This window comes from Chamaea fasciata, unplaced genomic scaffold, assembly GCF_029207755.1.
Source record: "Chamaea fasciata isolate MVZ Bird 193981 ecotype frontalis unplaced genomic scaffold, bChaFas1.0.hap1 SCAF_3, whole genome shotgun sequence".
NCBI classification, from domain to species: Eukaryota; Metazoa; Chordata; class Aves; order Passeriformes; family Sylviidae; genus Chamaea; species Chamaea fasciata.
The window spans coordinates 81,036,987-81,055,629 of NW_027094088.1; positions in this window are offsets into that span (position 1 = coordinate 81,036,987).

The following is an 18,643-nucleotide window of genomic DNA, read 5'->3' on the forward strand; positions in this document are numbered from 1 at the left end:
AGCACACAATGACACCTTTTATGAAAGAAAAATAATGTTTATTGTTTAATGGTGACAGAAAAATCTCTTTTATTTTACAAAACCTGTAATTTTAAATTATTAGTTACTTTCTAAATCTGGGGTTTTTTATAATTTATTATTTTACTTTTCAAAATAAAATTAACATCAGATCTGCTAGTTGGTTCTCAGTCTTGATAATGGTAGGGCTGTCTTTCACATAACCCCTTGCTCTTGCTTCCTCTTTCAGGTTCTTCTACCAGATGGATGAAGTGATGTGAGGTTTGGCAGAATTAGGTCCTGAATTGCTGAGTGGAGAGTAAGCAGCTCAGACAAAATTGTCCCGTGTTCCTGGTACCATTCGAGGGATGGCTGCAGTCAGGCTCTGGCTACTCAGACTGGTCAGTGTCACTCTGCCCCGGCCAATCACACAGCAGTTCTAGTTACTGTAGAAGTGTCCTACATGTTTTGAAAAAAGAAACCCTAAATTGAAGTTCTTTACATTATTACTCAGGGTTAGATAGTAGTGCACACACTGTCAAGATCATCATGCAGTGTAAATTAGCACAGCTCATCGATTTTTAATATTGCAGCAGGGACTCTATGAGGGAAGAATTTAAAGTTTCTGCAAGTGCCCTACATTACCCACAAGATCAGCATTTCTACCACCTGTATTAAAGAGTATCTAAAATCATATATCTTTTATCAGTATGTATTCAGGAAAATAAACTCAGTTCTGAAATAGGACATAATTTAATGATGATGAATTTGCCTCAAAAAAAAAAAAAGATAAAAGAAATAACTTTCTAACCACATATGCTTACATCATTTCTGAGACTAATTGACATATTAAAGATAACTGTTGAAGCAAGCAAGGCTTGTAAGATTGAAATTACTTCCTTGTTGAAAAGGTGCCAGTGTTAGCATTTTCCATAGAAGTAACAGGTGATAAAGGATAACTGTATATAACAGCTGCAGTATCTTTTATTTTGGAACTGTAAGGGTACATATTTCCTGAGGGAAGAAAAATTACCTGTAAAGAATAAAAGTGGTTACAGCCAGCCTGTGCAAAGCACAAATGACAAGTGGTGATGAAGATTCATCATGTCTAGGCAATTACATTAGAATGACTCAGGAAGAAGTTATGAATCCTCCATATGATAACTAAAAATCACTGAAATCTTTTCTTGAACTACCTAAGATTACTTTCTTTTCTCTTTTAGACACAATACTTACCAGATAGAAATGAACAGAAGAGGGATTTGCATATTTTCTCAGTGGAGTAATCAAAGAGTTATCAGTGGAATTTCTATCCTTGTCTATTGCTTATTGTCATGAATTTTTAAATAAAGATTGAAGTATATATTTTTATCATGAGTTTAAAGAAATACTATTACACTTCAGATGTGGAATTTCCTAGGTTAATGCCTTTTTAAGATTTGAAAAACTTTAAATAAAGAGAAACATAAAAAATGCCCTGTGATTTTTTTTTGTTTTTCTCACCCAGAATGCTATGATCAAGGTCCTAAAGCATGCCATAGGAGTAGCAGCCATTCTCCAAGTCAGGTGAAGACCTGACTTATACCACCAGGATCTGCAGACCTAATTTTATCATGAGCAGATGTGCTGTGCTATATGTCAGGCTGAAGAAAGGGAGAAGCAGGTGCTCCAAACAACAGAATCCAGAGATTCACATCCTGTGCCCCTTTTCCATCTTGTCCTTGCTGGTGGTCATATCCAGAGGGGACATCTGTAACCTTTTCCTGGATCACAGTAGTTTAAATTTATAGTTTAAAATGTAAATATCACCTAAATTAAAGATACCTGAGCTATTTTAAAAAGCAGCTAGATGTTTGACTTTCACTGAAAGTCAAGACACAGTTTTGTGAAGCCGGAGACATTATGCCACATTGGTATTCATTTATATCAAAGGGCATCAAGAGTGTAAATACCTTGAAGTCCTCCTAAAGCTCCATAAAGTTTGTTGACCTCACTGATTTTTTTTTTTTTCCAGTTTTGCCAGTTGTTAAATTCACCCCTTTCTATGCAGGAAACTTCTATGTTACAGGGAGAGAGATCTTAATGGGGCACAGTACATCCAGCTCCAGATAAGGACAGCAACTGAAATGCTAGGTGCTCTGAAATCAGCACTCTGATTTCAATGTGTTATTTGCTGCATATTTTCACTGCAGTAATACACAATTAAAAAGGGTAGCAGAGTGGCCACACTTGCAGCACACTTTCTCATGTGTTGTCAGAATGTTCTCAAAATCATAAACCTCTGCTAAAGTAGGACCCTACAATAATGACTAGAAAAGCTCCATGTAACACACTATCAAATACCCCTTTTTCAATAGCAGCATCTCTTTTCCTCACCTTTCCCACTTTTGCTGCCTAAAGATTATATAGCTAAATCATCTCCTATGTTCAAGGGGAAAATTTTTCCAGAGGCAAAGTCATCAGACCACCTTGAGTTTAGGATTAGCTGAATTACCACCAGAAAGCACCTGTTTCTTTATCTCAGTTCAGTATTTACTTACAAATCATACTTAGACTCAGGTATGCATCTTTTAAGACACTTAGGTCAGAGTGGAAAAATTCTGCCCTAAGAAATTGTGCCTCCTTCTGTGCCACATGCTCTTTACCATCCTTGTTTTTGCTGTTAAAGCTGGAGCAGTGGTCTGGATATTATTTTGACCACCCTGACCTCACATGCCTTATTTTTATTTGTCATTAGTCTTCTATTCACTTTGAAAACTATCTTACAAACAATCTACATTTTATAATTGGTTTCCAAAGAATTAAACTTAGTATGTTCCATACTAAATTCCTCATCATCAGGCAAAGAGGAAATATGCAACAATCAGAGAAATATAACTGTTGTTACTTTAAAAGGTTAACTAGTCCATGCTGAGCTCCATATTGTCACAACTTGTGTGTTTCTGGCATGGCAGCTTGCTCAGATGTCTTTTATAACACTGTGGTTGAGTCTTAGCTGTGCTTCATCAGGAGTTCCTGATGAAGGCAGCAGAAAAGAGAAACCAGCAGGCAAGACCAACACCAGACTCAGGCTTGAAGCCCGAGGTGGGAAAGCTCAAAGGAAGCAGTTTAGTTTGGTTCACATAAAGGAACTTGAAGTGATGCAAATGTTTCTAGTGGGTAACACAATTTCTATACAGTGCTTTACACAACAGTATCCAGCTCACACATGTGCTAAAAGTTACTGTAGCTATTAAAAAAAATACAGTGGAAAAGTACAATAATGTAATGAAAGATAATTGCTAGGTTGAAGTAGAAAGTGTCAGGCAAAAATAGTTAAGAAGATCTAAACTGGATGAATGTCTTCCAGCAGTACCTCAGTAAAATAGCAGTTACAAATATGAAAAGATATTTGAACTGAGTTTAATTACTGCAACAAAGAGGATTCTACAAGGCTGGGCCTTTTTCTTGCAAAGAATTAAAGTGAAATATGAGAAAGCTTAACAAAAAATATAAATATTAAACTAGAATAATGTTCATGTTTTGATCTCATTTCTTTCTTTCAGAAGCATTTTTTGTATATTGTCCCCTAAGGCAGACAATTCAGAGGGCTCAGTGCAGGAATCTCAGCTTTGTTGTCTAAAGAGATTTCTGTCCCCATGATTTGATATTCTTGTGTTTACATAGGAAAAAAAAATGTTTTCAATCCCAAAAAAAAGAAAATGCTCTCACTGCCTCAGCATAGATTGGAGTAAGAAATACTTGCATGGAGGGAAGCTAGTTTGCCTTTTTAAAGGATTGACTCACTCCTCATGGGGCTATGCTAGGTTGCTGAGCAGGTGCAACAGAGGAGCTGACATTTGTGCACCCCTTCAACTCTCCTTGTTCAGCCCACCAGCCTTCTCACTCCTCCTGGTCAGCCTTTTCACCAATGTCACCAGTGTTCCACTGTGTGCTCAGCAGTGCACACAGACTTGTGGTAGTTAGCTCTTCTTTAATTCTTCTCTTGTCAATATCATGAAAGTGGATATTTTGCTCCTGTATCAGCCTGTTAAAGCATGGCAAATGCTTTATCTTTGCCCAAACAGAGTCAGAACTGTCACACCACCATCTAATACAACAGCTTATCCACAGACAGGGCATCGAGCATCATGTCAGGTTTACCTTTATTCCTGCTTTTCATTTCTTAATAGCATCATACCAATGGTTTTGGCAGCCCACACTCATTTTCCTTTTCAGCTTCTTATGGCTGTAACTGACATTTAGTCTTTCCACATTTGAGAATGATTCATTTCCTACAGCCCACCTGCAGAGCTGGGCTCAGCACTCTGTACATATCCAGCATTGCTCTGACAGATTATGAAACAGGGGATGGGATGCAACTGGTTAGACCTGGACATTTTCTTCTCACATGAGCTCAGGAACAGGGACATGGCAATGGGATGGTTTTGCTCCACTCAGACCAAGGAATAGGCTGTTTTTAAATCCAGGACTCTGCTTTCTGCCTAACACAAAAGGGGCCTGTAGTCTTCGTGGACTGGATGTCTGACCATGCTCTCTGATGTAAGGCTATTGCTAATGACAAAAACTCACCACATAGTTTTCCCTGTACCTTTTGAAAGAACATTTAGTCAGTACACAAATGTTCTGATTAATTATTTCTCACGGTGGTTTTCACTGCACATTTAACAACACTGAGATAAAACCTTAGACAAATTTCCCATATTGTTCCCTAATCAAGCACTTCAGCAAACATACTGGTGGGAGTACAAGAATTATCCAAAATTAACTTTGTAAGCAAATAATAGCTGCTGTTCCATATCAAGCATGTGTCCCAGCAAGAAATGGACAATTTCTTGCTTGTCCACTTAGCCTTTCAGTTGTTCATTGAAATTGAATATCTTAGGCTGGATTCGTTTCATTTTCTTAACACTTTCTTTAGCTTCAGAACAGGAATATTAGTAAACTAGGTAACATACAAAGGCATTTCTTGGACCTTTTCAGACTTTTCTGCTCTGCAGGTGACCAAAGCAACCCTGAAAAGCAGAAAACCATCAAAAGGAAGTTGTGATTTCCTATTCATCAGCCATGCCCAAAGTTGGCTCCATGATGGCTTGTTACAGTGACTGTCATATGACCTCATGGTGAGAAATGCATACCCATCCACCACTCACTTCTTAGCTAGTAAGTTACCACAACACACTGCCCATGGAAGTACTGAACTGACTATGTTTGGTTCCTGGCCATGAATAGCTCCCTTTTTTCCTGTATGGTTGTTCAAAAACACTACATAATCAGCAATGCACAGCTAGAGATGGAATATCTCCACCTGCCTTAGTTAGTTTGTTACCATATTGACATTCAAAATCCAGTATTCAGAAGTAAAATATCTGTTAAACAAGTCGGCTTTGAATTCACAGAAAACCAGCCAAGTCACATCAACAATCTCCACTAAGAGTAATTTTCACTTCCTTAAACAATAGTCAGTGCCAGAAACAGCTCCCTTTGAAAAGCTGAACAGCCTTACTCTGAAGCCAAGATGTGTCAACCAAAATGATTTCTCAATTTGTGACTAGAGACTGTGCTGGGATTGTTATTATTTGGTAACTTAAAAGTTCAGAAATAACACCTTGAAATAAATGGTTTTCTTAAAATAATGCACCCAACAGAGGCTTTAATTTGTAAAATGAAGCATAACAGAGGTCACTGAACCAGAAGGAAAGACAAAGAGGCATGGCAGTAAACAGTTTGATGCTTCCAGAAGACATGAAGACCACATGACATGACTCCTAAGTATCTGTTCCTTTCCTGCACAAAATCAAGGTAAGATAACGAACTCAACTCATGCTTATTGCTGAAAGTTTATCTTTTACTTATCGAATACAATTGAAAGCCTGTGTAAAGTAGATTACAAAGCTGCCCTTATCTATAAAGAGAACTGGACTTTATCCAAAAGCCAGTCTCATTGAGTGCTGAAGCAGAGAACTTTCTGACTCCTGTTCATTGGCCACTGATGGTCCCAGGGCCTGAAGCAGGCATGACCTCCACTAGCAGAGCTGGCTCAGCTCCTGGAGCATGCCAGGAGCTTGGTACAACATCTCTCTGGCTGGGCTTTCACAGCTCCAGCTTCATTTTGCCCAGTGTCTGCCTCTGCCATTCCTTGTCTCTAAGTGTCTCTTTGCTGCCTTGGTGGTTGCTGACTCCATGCAAGGCTTCATCTTAACATTTCATGTTATTCTGAATGTCCAGCTGATTTCAGAGGGCCCTGCAAATTCTAATGGAAGCAGTGACTTACTGACAGTATTTTACCATGAATATATTCAGCCTCATTCTCCTAGACTTTGGAAGACAAAATCTCATCCTTCAAACTCCAAGTTCCGACTTCCAGTACCGAAAGCTGTTTTTCTACTCTTTCTACACTGGCCATCATTTTCATAGCTCTTTTGTATGGACCCTTCTGCTCAGGCAGGAGAAACCACTCTGTCTGAAGGACAAATACTTTTTGCGACAAGTTCAACTCTTCAAGAGTACCAGTCTTTAGTTTCAACTCTTGGCAGTATTTCTTTCCAACAGGGTCCACCACAAACAAATTAATGCGAGTACTGCATGAAGACCTTAAGAATTGAAGCAGAATGATATCTCCATTCTTGCCAATCCTATTTAAATTAGCTAATTTGAGGCAGTAAATGAATGAGAAATAATTCAACCAAAAAAATCCCTTGACATTTACTTCAGATACCTAAATGGAAGCAACTTATCTTTCTAGCAAAAATAGAACTTAAGAAACAGATAGTTTTTCAATTATTTTACATCCTCACAGGACCATATACTTTGGTTTTTACCTCAGATGATGAAAATAGTCTCATTTCTTTTTTTAGTCAATCAAAAAACCACTGTTTCTATGTGTATCTATAAAACTGCTGTTGTTCAGTTTTCTGTGAAATTGCACCTCTACTTCTGAAAGTACTGTTGTCATCAAACACAAGCAGCTGGGGAAAAGAGCTAGAACAGAAATGAAGATATCCAGATACTCTTCACTGCAAACTGTTGGAAAGCAGAAAAACAGACACGTGCTCTCTGGGGAAGCATTGGCTGCCTTTTTCTCTCAGGCTAAAATTAAAGTTAATACTTACTGAAGGCAGGGGCTGGGGGCAGGGAGGGAGTGTTTGTGCACAGATAAACATATGACTGAGAAAATTCACCTCAAGCATCTGCAGGGCAGTGTCATTTATGTGGAGGCCATCCAGGCAGAAGACTTCCCAGACTATCTGAGAAGGCAGTTAAGATTTTTAAAATAATAGCAATTTAGATGGGCTTACATAATTTTAAAAAAATAATAATAATATATTATTTTTTTTAAAAAAGACAGAAAGTATTAATCCCAAATAATGAAAGACAGCAGAAAAAAAAAACCCCAAGTGTATGAACTCTCAGTTCCTTCAAGGACTGCTGCTACTGGCTAAGGAGTCAATCTCCAAATTTTTGGCAATCTCACTTTCAGACTAGTCCCACTACAAGGTCACCCTGCTGAAGCTGCATTTCCATCTAGCTGTAAAACCCACTCACAACTATTTACTTTGGGAATTACTGTTTTCCAGACTGGACAGAGAATTTAGGAACCCACAGCCAGAGCTACTGAAGGTCCAAATTAGGACCTTTAGGATTTTTGGACTGTGTCAAAACCAGTTCTGGTTAAGCACATCTGTCTTCATCCTGACCTCATCCAGCAGCAGTTCAGCTCCCCCAGGCTGGGTGAGGTAGGAGCAGCTGTACATTCTGGCCGCAGGTGCAAGCAGTCACTTACAGCCCTGGAGGGACCGAGCTGCTGCGAGCCATTACAAGCACTTAGCGGCAGATTTTCTCTTCCTGATGTGATGCCTTCAGCTGTTTTTGAGGCCTTCCCTGCCAGAGAAGCTGAGCTGCTGACTACTAGCAAATACATTAAAGCCCTCTGGTCGCTTTTGAGTCCTTGGGGACTCACAAGACACAGTTAAGTGACTCATTGTGTGAGAGCAATTGTTTCAACTTCTTGGATAATTACTTATTTTTAACACCTACCACATTCTAGTGTGAGCCAATTTCTTCATGCTTTGTAACAATTGTCTTTCTGGGGAATATTGTCAGTCATTTAGTCACAGATTTCTTCTTAAGACCTGCGTGCAAAGGTGATCATACCACTTAAACCTTCTACTGACTGATTCTCCAGTACATCCCAAAATGCTTGCTGGAGTATTTATTAAATGCAAAAGGCGTGTAGAACATTTTTCCAAATGTATGATAAATACATATTCCCCATCCTATCTTATACCTGTTTCAGTACTGCTAAAAGTTAATGTGATTCTGAGCAAATCAAAGCAATTTTCAATATGGGCTATTCTACTTTGAACCTGATATTCAAACACCTTGAGTTTCCTGTAACTTCATTTGAAGTTATGAGATTGGAGTACTCTTGGAATAGATCCCTAACTGACTGGCAGGGGGTCAGAAACACAAGTAACTTGTGCACTTATAATGGCTCTGTTATAAATGATAAGCCGAATCAGTGAATTAAAAATATTAATAACAAATTTATTAATAAAAACAAAAAAATAAGAATTTGAGAAATAGAAAAACCCTGATAAAACCACAACCAAAGCTCAGTTCCGATCCCAGGAATCGGCACTGGGTGAACTGAAGATCCTGCCCCTATGGCACGGAATCCCCTTCTGGTTCAGAAATTCGGAGTGTGCAGGGCCCCATTTTTATACAGTTTTTGGGCTTGTGCAACTGATTACTTCATCGGTTCTTTGTGTAATTTGGTCCTCGATTCATATTTGTCTGGTTTCCTTTTTAGATGTGAATTTGGTGAATAGTTTTTCCTTTCCAGAGAGACATAAACTTATGTCTGGGTTTACTGGAACCAGGTATTGAGATGTCTTTCCTTGATGAGATTGGGATGATGGCTATGGGGTGCTGAGCGCTTGGCCGATGGCCAATGGTGGTGGTGCTCAACTCCATCACCCATGGGTGGTGCCTTCCTTTCTTTCAGTGATGGGTGATTCTCTGCTATTCAGCCGAGGAATGTCTTACCGGAACCCTGCATCCCTTAGGCTTAAAACATTATATAGTAACACACAAACTAACTCTATATGGGTTTATAAAGTGTGATAAAAAGAAAACACGAATTGAATTAATCCTACAATATCTATCACAGCTCTAATTAATCTAATTAACAGAGGTTTCTGCTCTCTTCAAATATTCTGATTCGCAGTACAGTCCCAAATTTCTGAAATTTTTGGTGAAACAAGCAATGAAATTTGTCCCAGTTTTATGGGAAAGGCCACATGGGAAAAAAGAGGACTTGGGAAAACTTGAACTCAGAACAGGCTTCATGAAGCCACCCTCTCAGGCAGTGCTGTGTCGTTGTTTCTTTGGCAGTCTGGGAGCTGGGGGAGCAAGGAGAGTAAACAAGAAGGGCTTCCTAAAAGCCTTTCTAATATTACTGAAGATTTAATGAACAGTAAGAGTATAACCTTTCAACTTCAGCAAACTGTCACCTTGTATTTCCCTGAAATCTTCCTGACTTAATCTAAAACTAGTTGCATTGCAGATTTGTTTTAGAAGGTTGGAAGCAGTCCTGTAGTACAATCATCATATTTTAACCACTTCTTACCCAAACTCTTATTCAATTCCTAGAAATATTCAAATCTGTGGCCAATACATTAGCTGGTAGGACACCTTTTTACTCACAAAAGTAATCATTGAGACAGGCTAAAGGAGGGAAGAAAACACAATTAAAATTATTAGAATTATTATTATAATGAAACCATGTCTAGTTACAGAAATGTATGTATATAATATAAACAGTATTTTCTTTTTCTAACAAAACAGCAGATGATACAGGCTGCTTGCACAGCCATGTCAGCAACATTAGCTGCAGCACATAACCTGGCCAGAGCCACAGCAGAGTGGAACTTTCTCCAAGTGCTTTTGGTCACTGTGCTCAGAGCGGGTGTAACAATAAGTTCTTGGTCTCACACAAACACCACATCTGTGAAAGGTGCCAAGATATGGTCATGAGGATCAATTGATAGCAGGAATGGATTGTGAAATGATTAGTTATGCAACACACTTTTCACTCTCTTAAGTGAGAGAACTGTGATATTGGTATTTGTTAAAAAGAGGAAGTATAGCAGGCTTGTAGTTTGAACAGCTGAAAAGAACCTCACATCTCTGAAGTTCTTTGTTTCTAGTCTTCTGTTTTAAAGGCTTTGACTTTGCCCTCCCCTCCACCCCCCCTAAAATTAATACCTACTGATGTAAAATTCTTTTAACTCCTTGAAATTCTGGACTGTGGTTTCTTATTTGCTAGTGGTATCAATCTGCCTTGTGTCTGAGCTCAGGTATCCCATCTGTTCAGTACTGAGCTTTCCAAATCTTTATTCAGAATACTTATTCAATCAGTACTTAAGAATTTTACAGAAAATACAATGATTTACATGAAGGAATGGAGGGGACATTTAAGTCAAATGCATTGTTTTGAGGAGAATGAACCCAAGATTTACATGGGTAAATGTCCTTACATGAGGTTGTCTACCTGGAATTGATCCACTTTCTAGTGGGCTCCTACATCAGTCCATAAGCCACATCTCACTGTTAGCCTTAAGGTTGGAACACCGCCAGGGAGGTGTGACACATGGCTTCCAATCCCTGATCCAGAAAGCACTTCCTTAATTACACAAAGTGAAGACAGCAGGTACACACTTTTAGTCTGGGTTGATTCTCTGCCATACTCAAACTGAGAGCTCAGATCTACTCAGGCAAAAAATGGAATCATAGGATCAATTTTATTGTAAAAAATCTTTAAGATCATTAAGCCCCACCATTAACCCAGCACTGCCAAGTCCACCACTAAGCCACCACCCATCCAAACCATGAGAATACAGTTTCTCTGGCAGAATGCAATGAGAAATGGTGTCAAAGGCTTTATTGAAGTCCAGGTAGACAACACCCACAGTCTTTTTTTTCATCCGCTAAACATTTCACTTTGTCAAAGTAGAAGATCAAGTTGGTTGAGCAGGATCTGCCTTTCATAAACTCATGCTGGCTGGGCCTAATCCCCTGACTGTTGTGGGAGAAGTCTTTAGTAGCAAGACTAGTCTTTAAAAGCAAGACCAGTCAGTGTGGCCTTGGTGCTGGGGAGGGTTATGGAATAGATGATCTTGAGTGTCATCACAACTGTGAGACTTCTCCCAGATGCTTGTAGAATCTACCTCTTAATCCTAGTTAGGAGGTCTAGAACAGATTTGCCCCACAACATCTGCCTTGTTGGCCTTCCCCCAGCTCTTACCCATAAAAAAAAATCAACCCTATCATTGCCATCATTAAGCTCTAGTAGTTTGGTTTATATTTTAAATAGCTGTTTCAACTACTGAACTGTTAGAGTAAGAAACAGTAAATTCTTGTTCAGAATGTCTGTGAGCCTGCACTCCAACTCCTTTCAAAAATTGTTTGACAAATTCCTACACAAATTTGCTAATAGATTTAAAATTACAAAAACTGAATCTCCAATGCCAAAGTTCATCAAAACTCACTAGGACCCATAGAGACATGAGTAACTTACATCAACCTTATGATCACTAAATAATAAATCTTAAATATACTCTATTTTTTAAAAATAAATTTGTATTAAATAGAATTTTCAACAGCAGCAACATTTTCGTAATGACTACATTCTTCATTTTTTCATGTTGGTGTCTTGCTTGTAAAGCCCAGTTGTTGGTATCTTGCCTTTAAAGCTTAGGCATCCCTAAGCATTTAAAGGAAAAAGACCCAAAACCATAAAAGAAGCTAATTTATTATGAAGAAAAAGAGAGGAAAGTCCATGTGAACAGAAAAGCAGACAATACAATATCACATAAAGTACAGTTGAAAAGACTTTATTTAAGTTGCCTTAGAAAATTATGTTTTTGAAAGCAATTCTTGTCTTTCCCATTTCTTCCTTTACAGAGAAAAACTTGCTTTCTGGAAACAAACAAACAAACAAACAAACAACACCCCAAAGGAAAACAAACAAACCCCTCAAAACAATCAAACAACTCCCTCCACAACTTTGTTTTGGAAAAACAACTTCATCCTATGGGCATTGCCCTAAAGAAAAAATAAATATCTTTTCTATAGTTTAAGACCAGAATTGAAATCACTGAATTTCCAAGATTATATTTTTAAAATGTCAGCTTTAGAAAGAGACAAACAAAGTACTTTACAAGAGTTGGTCACATTGTTGGAAAGTAGAGCTGCAGCTGTTACCAAAAGCTTCTTTCTGTTTGCCTTTAACTGTGAGGACATTTAACCATAAGCCATATTTTAAAAGGTTGCCAAGTAGTTATTTTCCTTTCAGATCAGGTGAAAAAAAATCTCTTTTTGAGCAAAGCCAGTTAGGTGAACTTATGTATTTGTTCAATAGAGATTTTCTGTGAAAGGCTTCTATCTTCAACTCCTTGTATTAACTGCAGAATTTTGTTTTCTTTTTGATTTTTTTGGGGTTGGGTTTGGGTTCCTTTTACACTTTCTCTCCTGAAAAGGGCTGGCATAAATGTCTGGTAGACAGAGCTTGGCTGGCAGATGTTTTTTACGTAAATCCATTGCCAGTGTAAAAACCATATATTTTTACTATGAGATCATGGGCATTCTGTGTACCTTTCATAACTATTAAAGTTACTTGGGAAATGCTGTAAAATATCTTTTTGCCTTGACTGTTTCCATGGGACAACTTCTTATTTTTATCTGTCTTTGCAGAAAAAGGATCAGTATGTTCAAACCAGGACTTACCTAAAGGCTGTCTGGCATTCAAGTCCACAAATGTTAAATGCCAAAGGAACTGATTGTAGTGTTTCAGGATTGATGTCCCTTTAATTCTTATTACTTATTTATTCATTTAAATTTCATATGCTGAGTTAAAAACAAGTAGCTATGTGCCATCTGATAAGCACTTCTAAGTACCTCTGTCTTCTGTTTCCAACTAAACCTGTATTTTCGTCTTAGGTATATGCTTGTTTCTGGTGACTTCAAAGGTATGGATTAGCATGCTGCTGTAGTTTCTCTGAGCTTCATGTTGTTCTTTGGTTATTTTTTAAATTTCTTTTAGTTATCTAGAATCTCAAGGTGTCAGAATAATTTTGGAGATAGTCTTATCTAACTCTCAGTTTTCAAGGAATTAAGTTACACTTTCCCTAAAACTCTCAGAGAACTTTCCATTTTCTACCCACACCCTTTCCCCTTGTAGATGCCTATTACATTTTAAAAGCTCTGTGAACATTCTTCTGGTGTGTATTTACAACTACCATGCACAGCATCAAGAATGTGACCCTAAAGTCCCTTGTCTTATCACTGAAACATTGTTGCCTCTAAAGAACTTTTTTTCCCCCTATTTTTTTGGTATTGTTCCTGTAGGAATCAGATTTTCAGAGCCTACATGGCAAATTCTGGGGGACACTGGACGAAAATAAATGGCATCATGTGAAAACTGAATTTAAAGTAACTATAAAATAAGTGGGGTTTGCATTTTTCCATCTTGAGTACCTTAACTCATATATAAGATACATAAATTCTCAACCCATTTCACCATACAAACATTCAAGAAAAAGTGAGCTCTGCTCCAACAAGGTATTTTCTGCTTCCCTTAACACAACACAATCCACAGGATATATTAAGGAACTCACCATGCTGCAGTTTGTATTGTGGGAGGTGTTATGAGTTCATAGTGCCAACAGTTGTCTGTGAATGATTGGTGTAGTAAGACCTTAGCAATGTTCAAAGAATATGTGCCAGCTACATCAAAATTTTCTTTTTGGTCTATTTAGGCAGCCACATGTAAAGTTACATAAGCTGAATGCGGCAATAGTATTAGTAAATCACACATTTGAAAGGAGAGAAAATGAGCAACTCAGATGATTAAAAAAGTAGAAGATGAAATGGGATGTGGTCAGTCTGGAGTTAGGTGGGAGGCTAGAAAGTCTTCTGCACACTACTGGATACCAGGACATATCTCCACTGCAATCTTCTATTTGTCTTTCAACATACAATGCATTCACAGTGTCTTAAAACTGGGATTACATGAGACTAGTCAGCCTCTGTCATTTTTTCTTGATTTTAGGGGCTCAGAAAAATCAATTTTCTCATGAAGATCCTTCAAAGTCCACCTTTGAAGTTAAGAGAAATGGGAAAAAGGTCTTTATAAAATACTGTTGTCTGAGTGAATGTTGTCTCATTTAGCTGTGAATAAGAGCTGGGCAAAGCTTTCAGTGCAAAACTCCAAATTGTATGAAACATCTGGTTTTTAATTTTGTTAAAATCCAAAACTTAGCTCAAGTTCTTTGAAAGTTTTTTTGAACTTCACAAGCATTCTTGTATTATGAAACAGAGTACTGAGGAAAGCTGTCCTGATTTGTGGTTTTGAGTGGACACCATACAAAATCTCTGGATTTTTCACAAGATTAGGTGAAACTTGGTGATTTTGACAGAAGGTTTTATTTGAATTTCTGGCTTTTGACTTCAGCATAGACAGAAAATGCAGTCTTTACATGGATTACATGGATTACAATCCAAACCTAGGGTGAGTAGAAAAACAAAAATATTTTGAAACCATATAAAAGAGGATGAGCAAAATATTTGTTATCTACAGATTTTATGAGACAATAACATAAGCTAAAATATAATAGCTGTGAATGGTTTTATATTTGTGTCTGGTTTAGGGTGCATCTTATGAAAACTAAATAAAAATATCAAAGGTCTGTGATCACAATATCAGATGTATACGTGTGAATGTGAATGTTGATCAACTCTGCCTAAATGAATGCAAAGAATTCATTTCAGGTTTTCTGATTCTTCTCTTTTTTTCTTAGGAAAATCCCAGTGGGAAGAAAGAAAGAAGAAGAAAAAAAAAAAAAAAAAAAAAAAAAAAGAAAGGGAATAAAAGCCTTAAAATAGAACTCTCAGAGTTCTATTCTGAACTGCTAATGATTTTGCCCAGTCCTTTTCTTCAGCTTATGTATTTAAAAACCCCAACAGTAATGACAGTTCTGTAAAAGCTGGGCTAAAATATTACTTTTACTTACATCTAAGTTGATTAACTTATGTAAGTGCATTATTGATTTATCTTTAAGTTCACATACAGTGCCATTTTTTTATTAAATAGGCAATGTTTGTGTTTACTTGTGTTACTCAATATTCAAATACAAGTCTAGGAAACTGCTTTAAAAATAAATCCCATAATTTCACAAAGCCATTTCCAAACTCCAAGGATAATGTTGGCTACAATAGAACACCAAGACACTGCTGTCACTAGAGTGCCACCAGTTGAGATCTTACCTATGTTTGGTTTTTCATGATGGATTCTTTTTATAGTGCATTTGCCAGTCATAGCACAACATTTTTGTAATCAATTTCAACTGCATTTACACAAGTAAAGTTTTTTATTTCTTGGTGTTTTCATCTGTTCAAGAGAAAGTTTGCCCCATTAAATGAAACTGGAATAACAGCATTGTCTTGCATAAAAAATATTCTGCCAGGAGGAAACGGATTCAAAACTGGTTTGACAAATAGTTCCCTCAACTTTTACTACACTGTAACCCATACAAAAGTACCTCAATCTGGATATCAGAAAATGTCTAATGAGAACACTGCTTTCAGATTTGGCACAAATTAAATCAGTCCTGTACTGAGTATGATGATATAGCGTTAGACACAGCTTCAATTTGTGACTTTGCACACAAATAAGAATACCTTGACTTGACCTGCTTAATCTTGACTTGATCTGCTGCTTGTCAACAGAAAGCAGCTCGTGAGTAAAGTGGAAAATGGTGGACATCCTGGGCACAGTGATTACAAAGCAATCAAGTTCAAAATCTCTGTTGACAAGAGGAAAACTGTGAGCAAAACCTCAACTCTGGACAAGAGGAAAGCAGACATCAGGTTTCTCAGGTTTCTCAGTGAGCAAAGGCCCCTGGGAAAATATTTTTGCGGTGCTGATCACTTTTCAAACATCATCCTTTGTGGGCACAGGAACAGGAAATTCTCATCATTGGAAGTCAATCAGGCGAGGCAGAAGGCTGGCTTGGCTGAACAGGGATCTTCTCTTGGATATAAAGGAAAAAAAAGGAAGGTGCATACCCAGTGCAAGAAACAAGGGTGACATGGGAAGAATACAGAGATGCTCCTTGCCTCTGAAGGGAGAAAATTTATGTGGCCAAAGCTGGAGCTGAAGTTTGCCAGAAACATGGGGGACAATATTTTAATTTTTTTTCAATTATATTAATGGCAATAGGCAGTGTGAAAACAACACAGTGGGAGGAAGTGTCACTTCACAAACAGGGACACAGAACAGGCGCAGGTGTTTAACACATTCTTTGCTTCTGTCTTCAACAAGGAGGTCTCAGTGCCCTGAACTGGAGGACCATGACTGTGAGAATGACCAACTCCCAGTCAACTCTGAAACTGTGTGGGACCTGCTGCTCCAAATGGATCCCTACAAAGCTATGGGGCCTTAAAGCACTAGCTGATGTCATCCCAAACCCTCACTTGAAGATTTTTGAGCAGTCTTGGAAATCCAGAGAAGTCCCAGCTACTGATTAATGTTGTCCCAGTTTTCAAGAAGGACAAGGAGAACCCTGGAAACTACAGGCATATCAGTATTACTTCAGTGCCTGGTAAAGTTGTGGAGAAGATTTCTCTGGGAGCTGTTGAAAAGCACCTGAAAGACAACGCAGTCATTGGTCACAGCCAGCATTGCTTCATGAGGGGAAGGTCCTGCTTATCAAACCTGACTACTTGGATGACAAGGTAACCCACTTAGCTGACCAAGGGAAGCCAGTTGATGTAATCTTTTTGGATTTCAGTAAAGCTTTCGACACTGTTTCTCACAGGAACCTTCTGGACAAAATGTCCAACACACAGCTGGATAAAGACATCATGGGATGGATGAGCAACTGGCTCATGAGTTGGACAGAAAGGGTTATAGTAAATGGGGTGACATCAGACTGCTGACCTGTCATTTGTGGGGTTGTTCCACAGGGCTCCTCAGCCCTGTGTTCTTCAACACCTCCATAAATTACTTGGAGGCAGGACTGAAAGAGATACTGAGCAAGTTCATAGGCCATACAAAACTGGGAGGAACTGCTGACTCCCCTCAGGGCAGTGAGGCCCTGCAGAGAGACCTTGACAAATGGAAGTCTGGGCAACCCCCAACCACATGAAGTTCAATGGGGGAAAGTGCCAGATTCTGTATCTGGGGTGGGGCAACCCTGGATATACAAGACAGAGCAGGGAATGAGATGCTGGAAAGTCCCAGGGAAAGGGACTCATGGGTCCTGGTCAATGGCAAGTTGGATATGAATCAGCGGTGCCCTGGCAGCCAGGAGGGCCAACCCTGTCCTGGGGTACATCAGGCCCAGCATCACCAACCGGGCAAGGGAGGGGAATGTCCCGCTCTGCTCTGCACTGGGGCAGCCTCACCTCCAGTGCTGGGGGCAGTTTTGGGTATCACAGTGTAAAAAAGACATTGAACAATTATAGAGCATCCAAAAGAGGGCAACAAAGGTGGTGTAGGGCCTCAGGGGGAAGCTGCATGAGGAGTGGCTGAGGGCACTTGGTCTATTCATCCTGGAGAAGAGCAGACTGAGGGGAGACCTCACTGCAGTTACAACTTCCTCATAAGTGGACAAGGAAGGGCAGGCACTGATCTTCTCTATGGTGACCAGTGACAAGACCTGAGGGAATGGCCTGAAGTTGTGTCAGGGTTTAGGTTTGATATTAGAAAAAGGTTCTTTTCCCTGAGGGTCGTTTGGTATTGAATAGGCCTCCCAGGAAAGGGGTGACATCACCAGCCTGACAGAGCACAAGAAGCATTTGGACAATGCTCTCAGGCACGTGGTGTGACTCTTGGGGATAGTCCTGTGCAGGGCCAGGAGTTGGATCTTTGTGGGTCCCTTCCAACCCAGCACATTCTCTGATTCTAACTAGAAAGAGCCCTATAACACTACAACCTATAGATTTGCTGATGTGTTTGTTTTGATTAAACTATGATGTTGTTTTCCTTTTCTATTTAACTATAACAGTAACTTTGACATGTATTAGAACTGTTCAAATATTTTCTTTAATCTTGTATTTCAGTCTTCCACTTTCTCTGTTTGATTAATTGTGACAAAAGTTGCTCTAGGAAATGACAATTGTTTGTCCAATGCTTATCTTACTCTGAGTTTTATGTGTTCCTTGACAGCAACCAAATCTCTGTGAGTTTGTTATTTCCTAAGTTTCTGTCATGTATTTTTGAGTCAGAGAGGGGAACAAAAGCACAAAATAATGCGTCAGGTTTATAGAATGATCTTGAAGTGGAAAGCTAATCAAGCCTGACTTTTTGTTTGAGGTTTGTTTGCTTTGGGTTGGGTTGGTTTTTTACACAAAGCTTCTTTTTTTTTGCAATGAACTGTGACAGAAATTTTGAAAATTAAGTAAGAAAAGAGTTCAAACAAGCTATCCTGGACTTAGGCATTTTATTTTCTGTCCAAGTCTTTCAATTCAGTGCCATTGACAGTTTCAGACCAGCTGCCTAATCCCTAAACCCTTTAAATACCTAAATTTCTGTAAATAAATGCATGCAAGTTACACAGATATTGGGGACAGAGAAGGGATT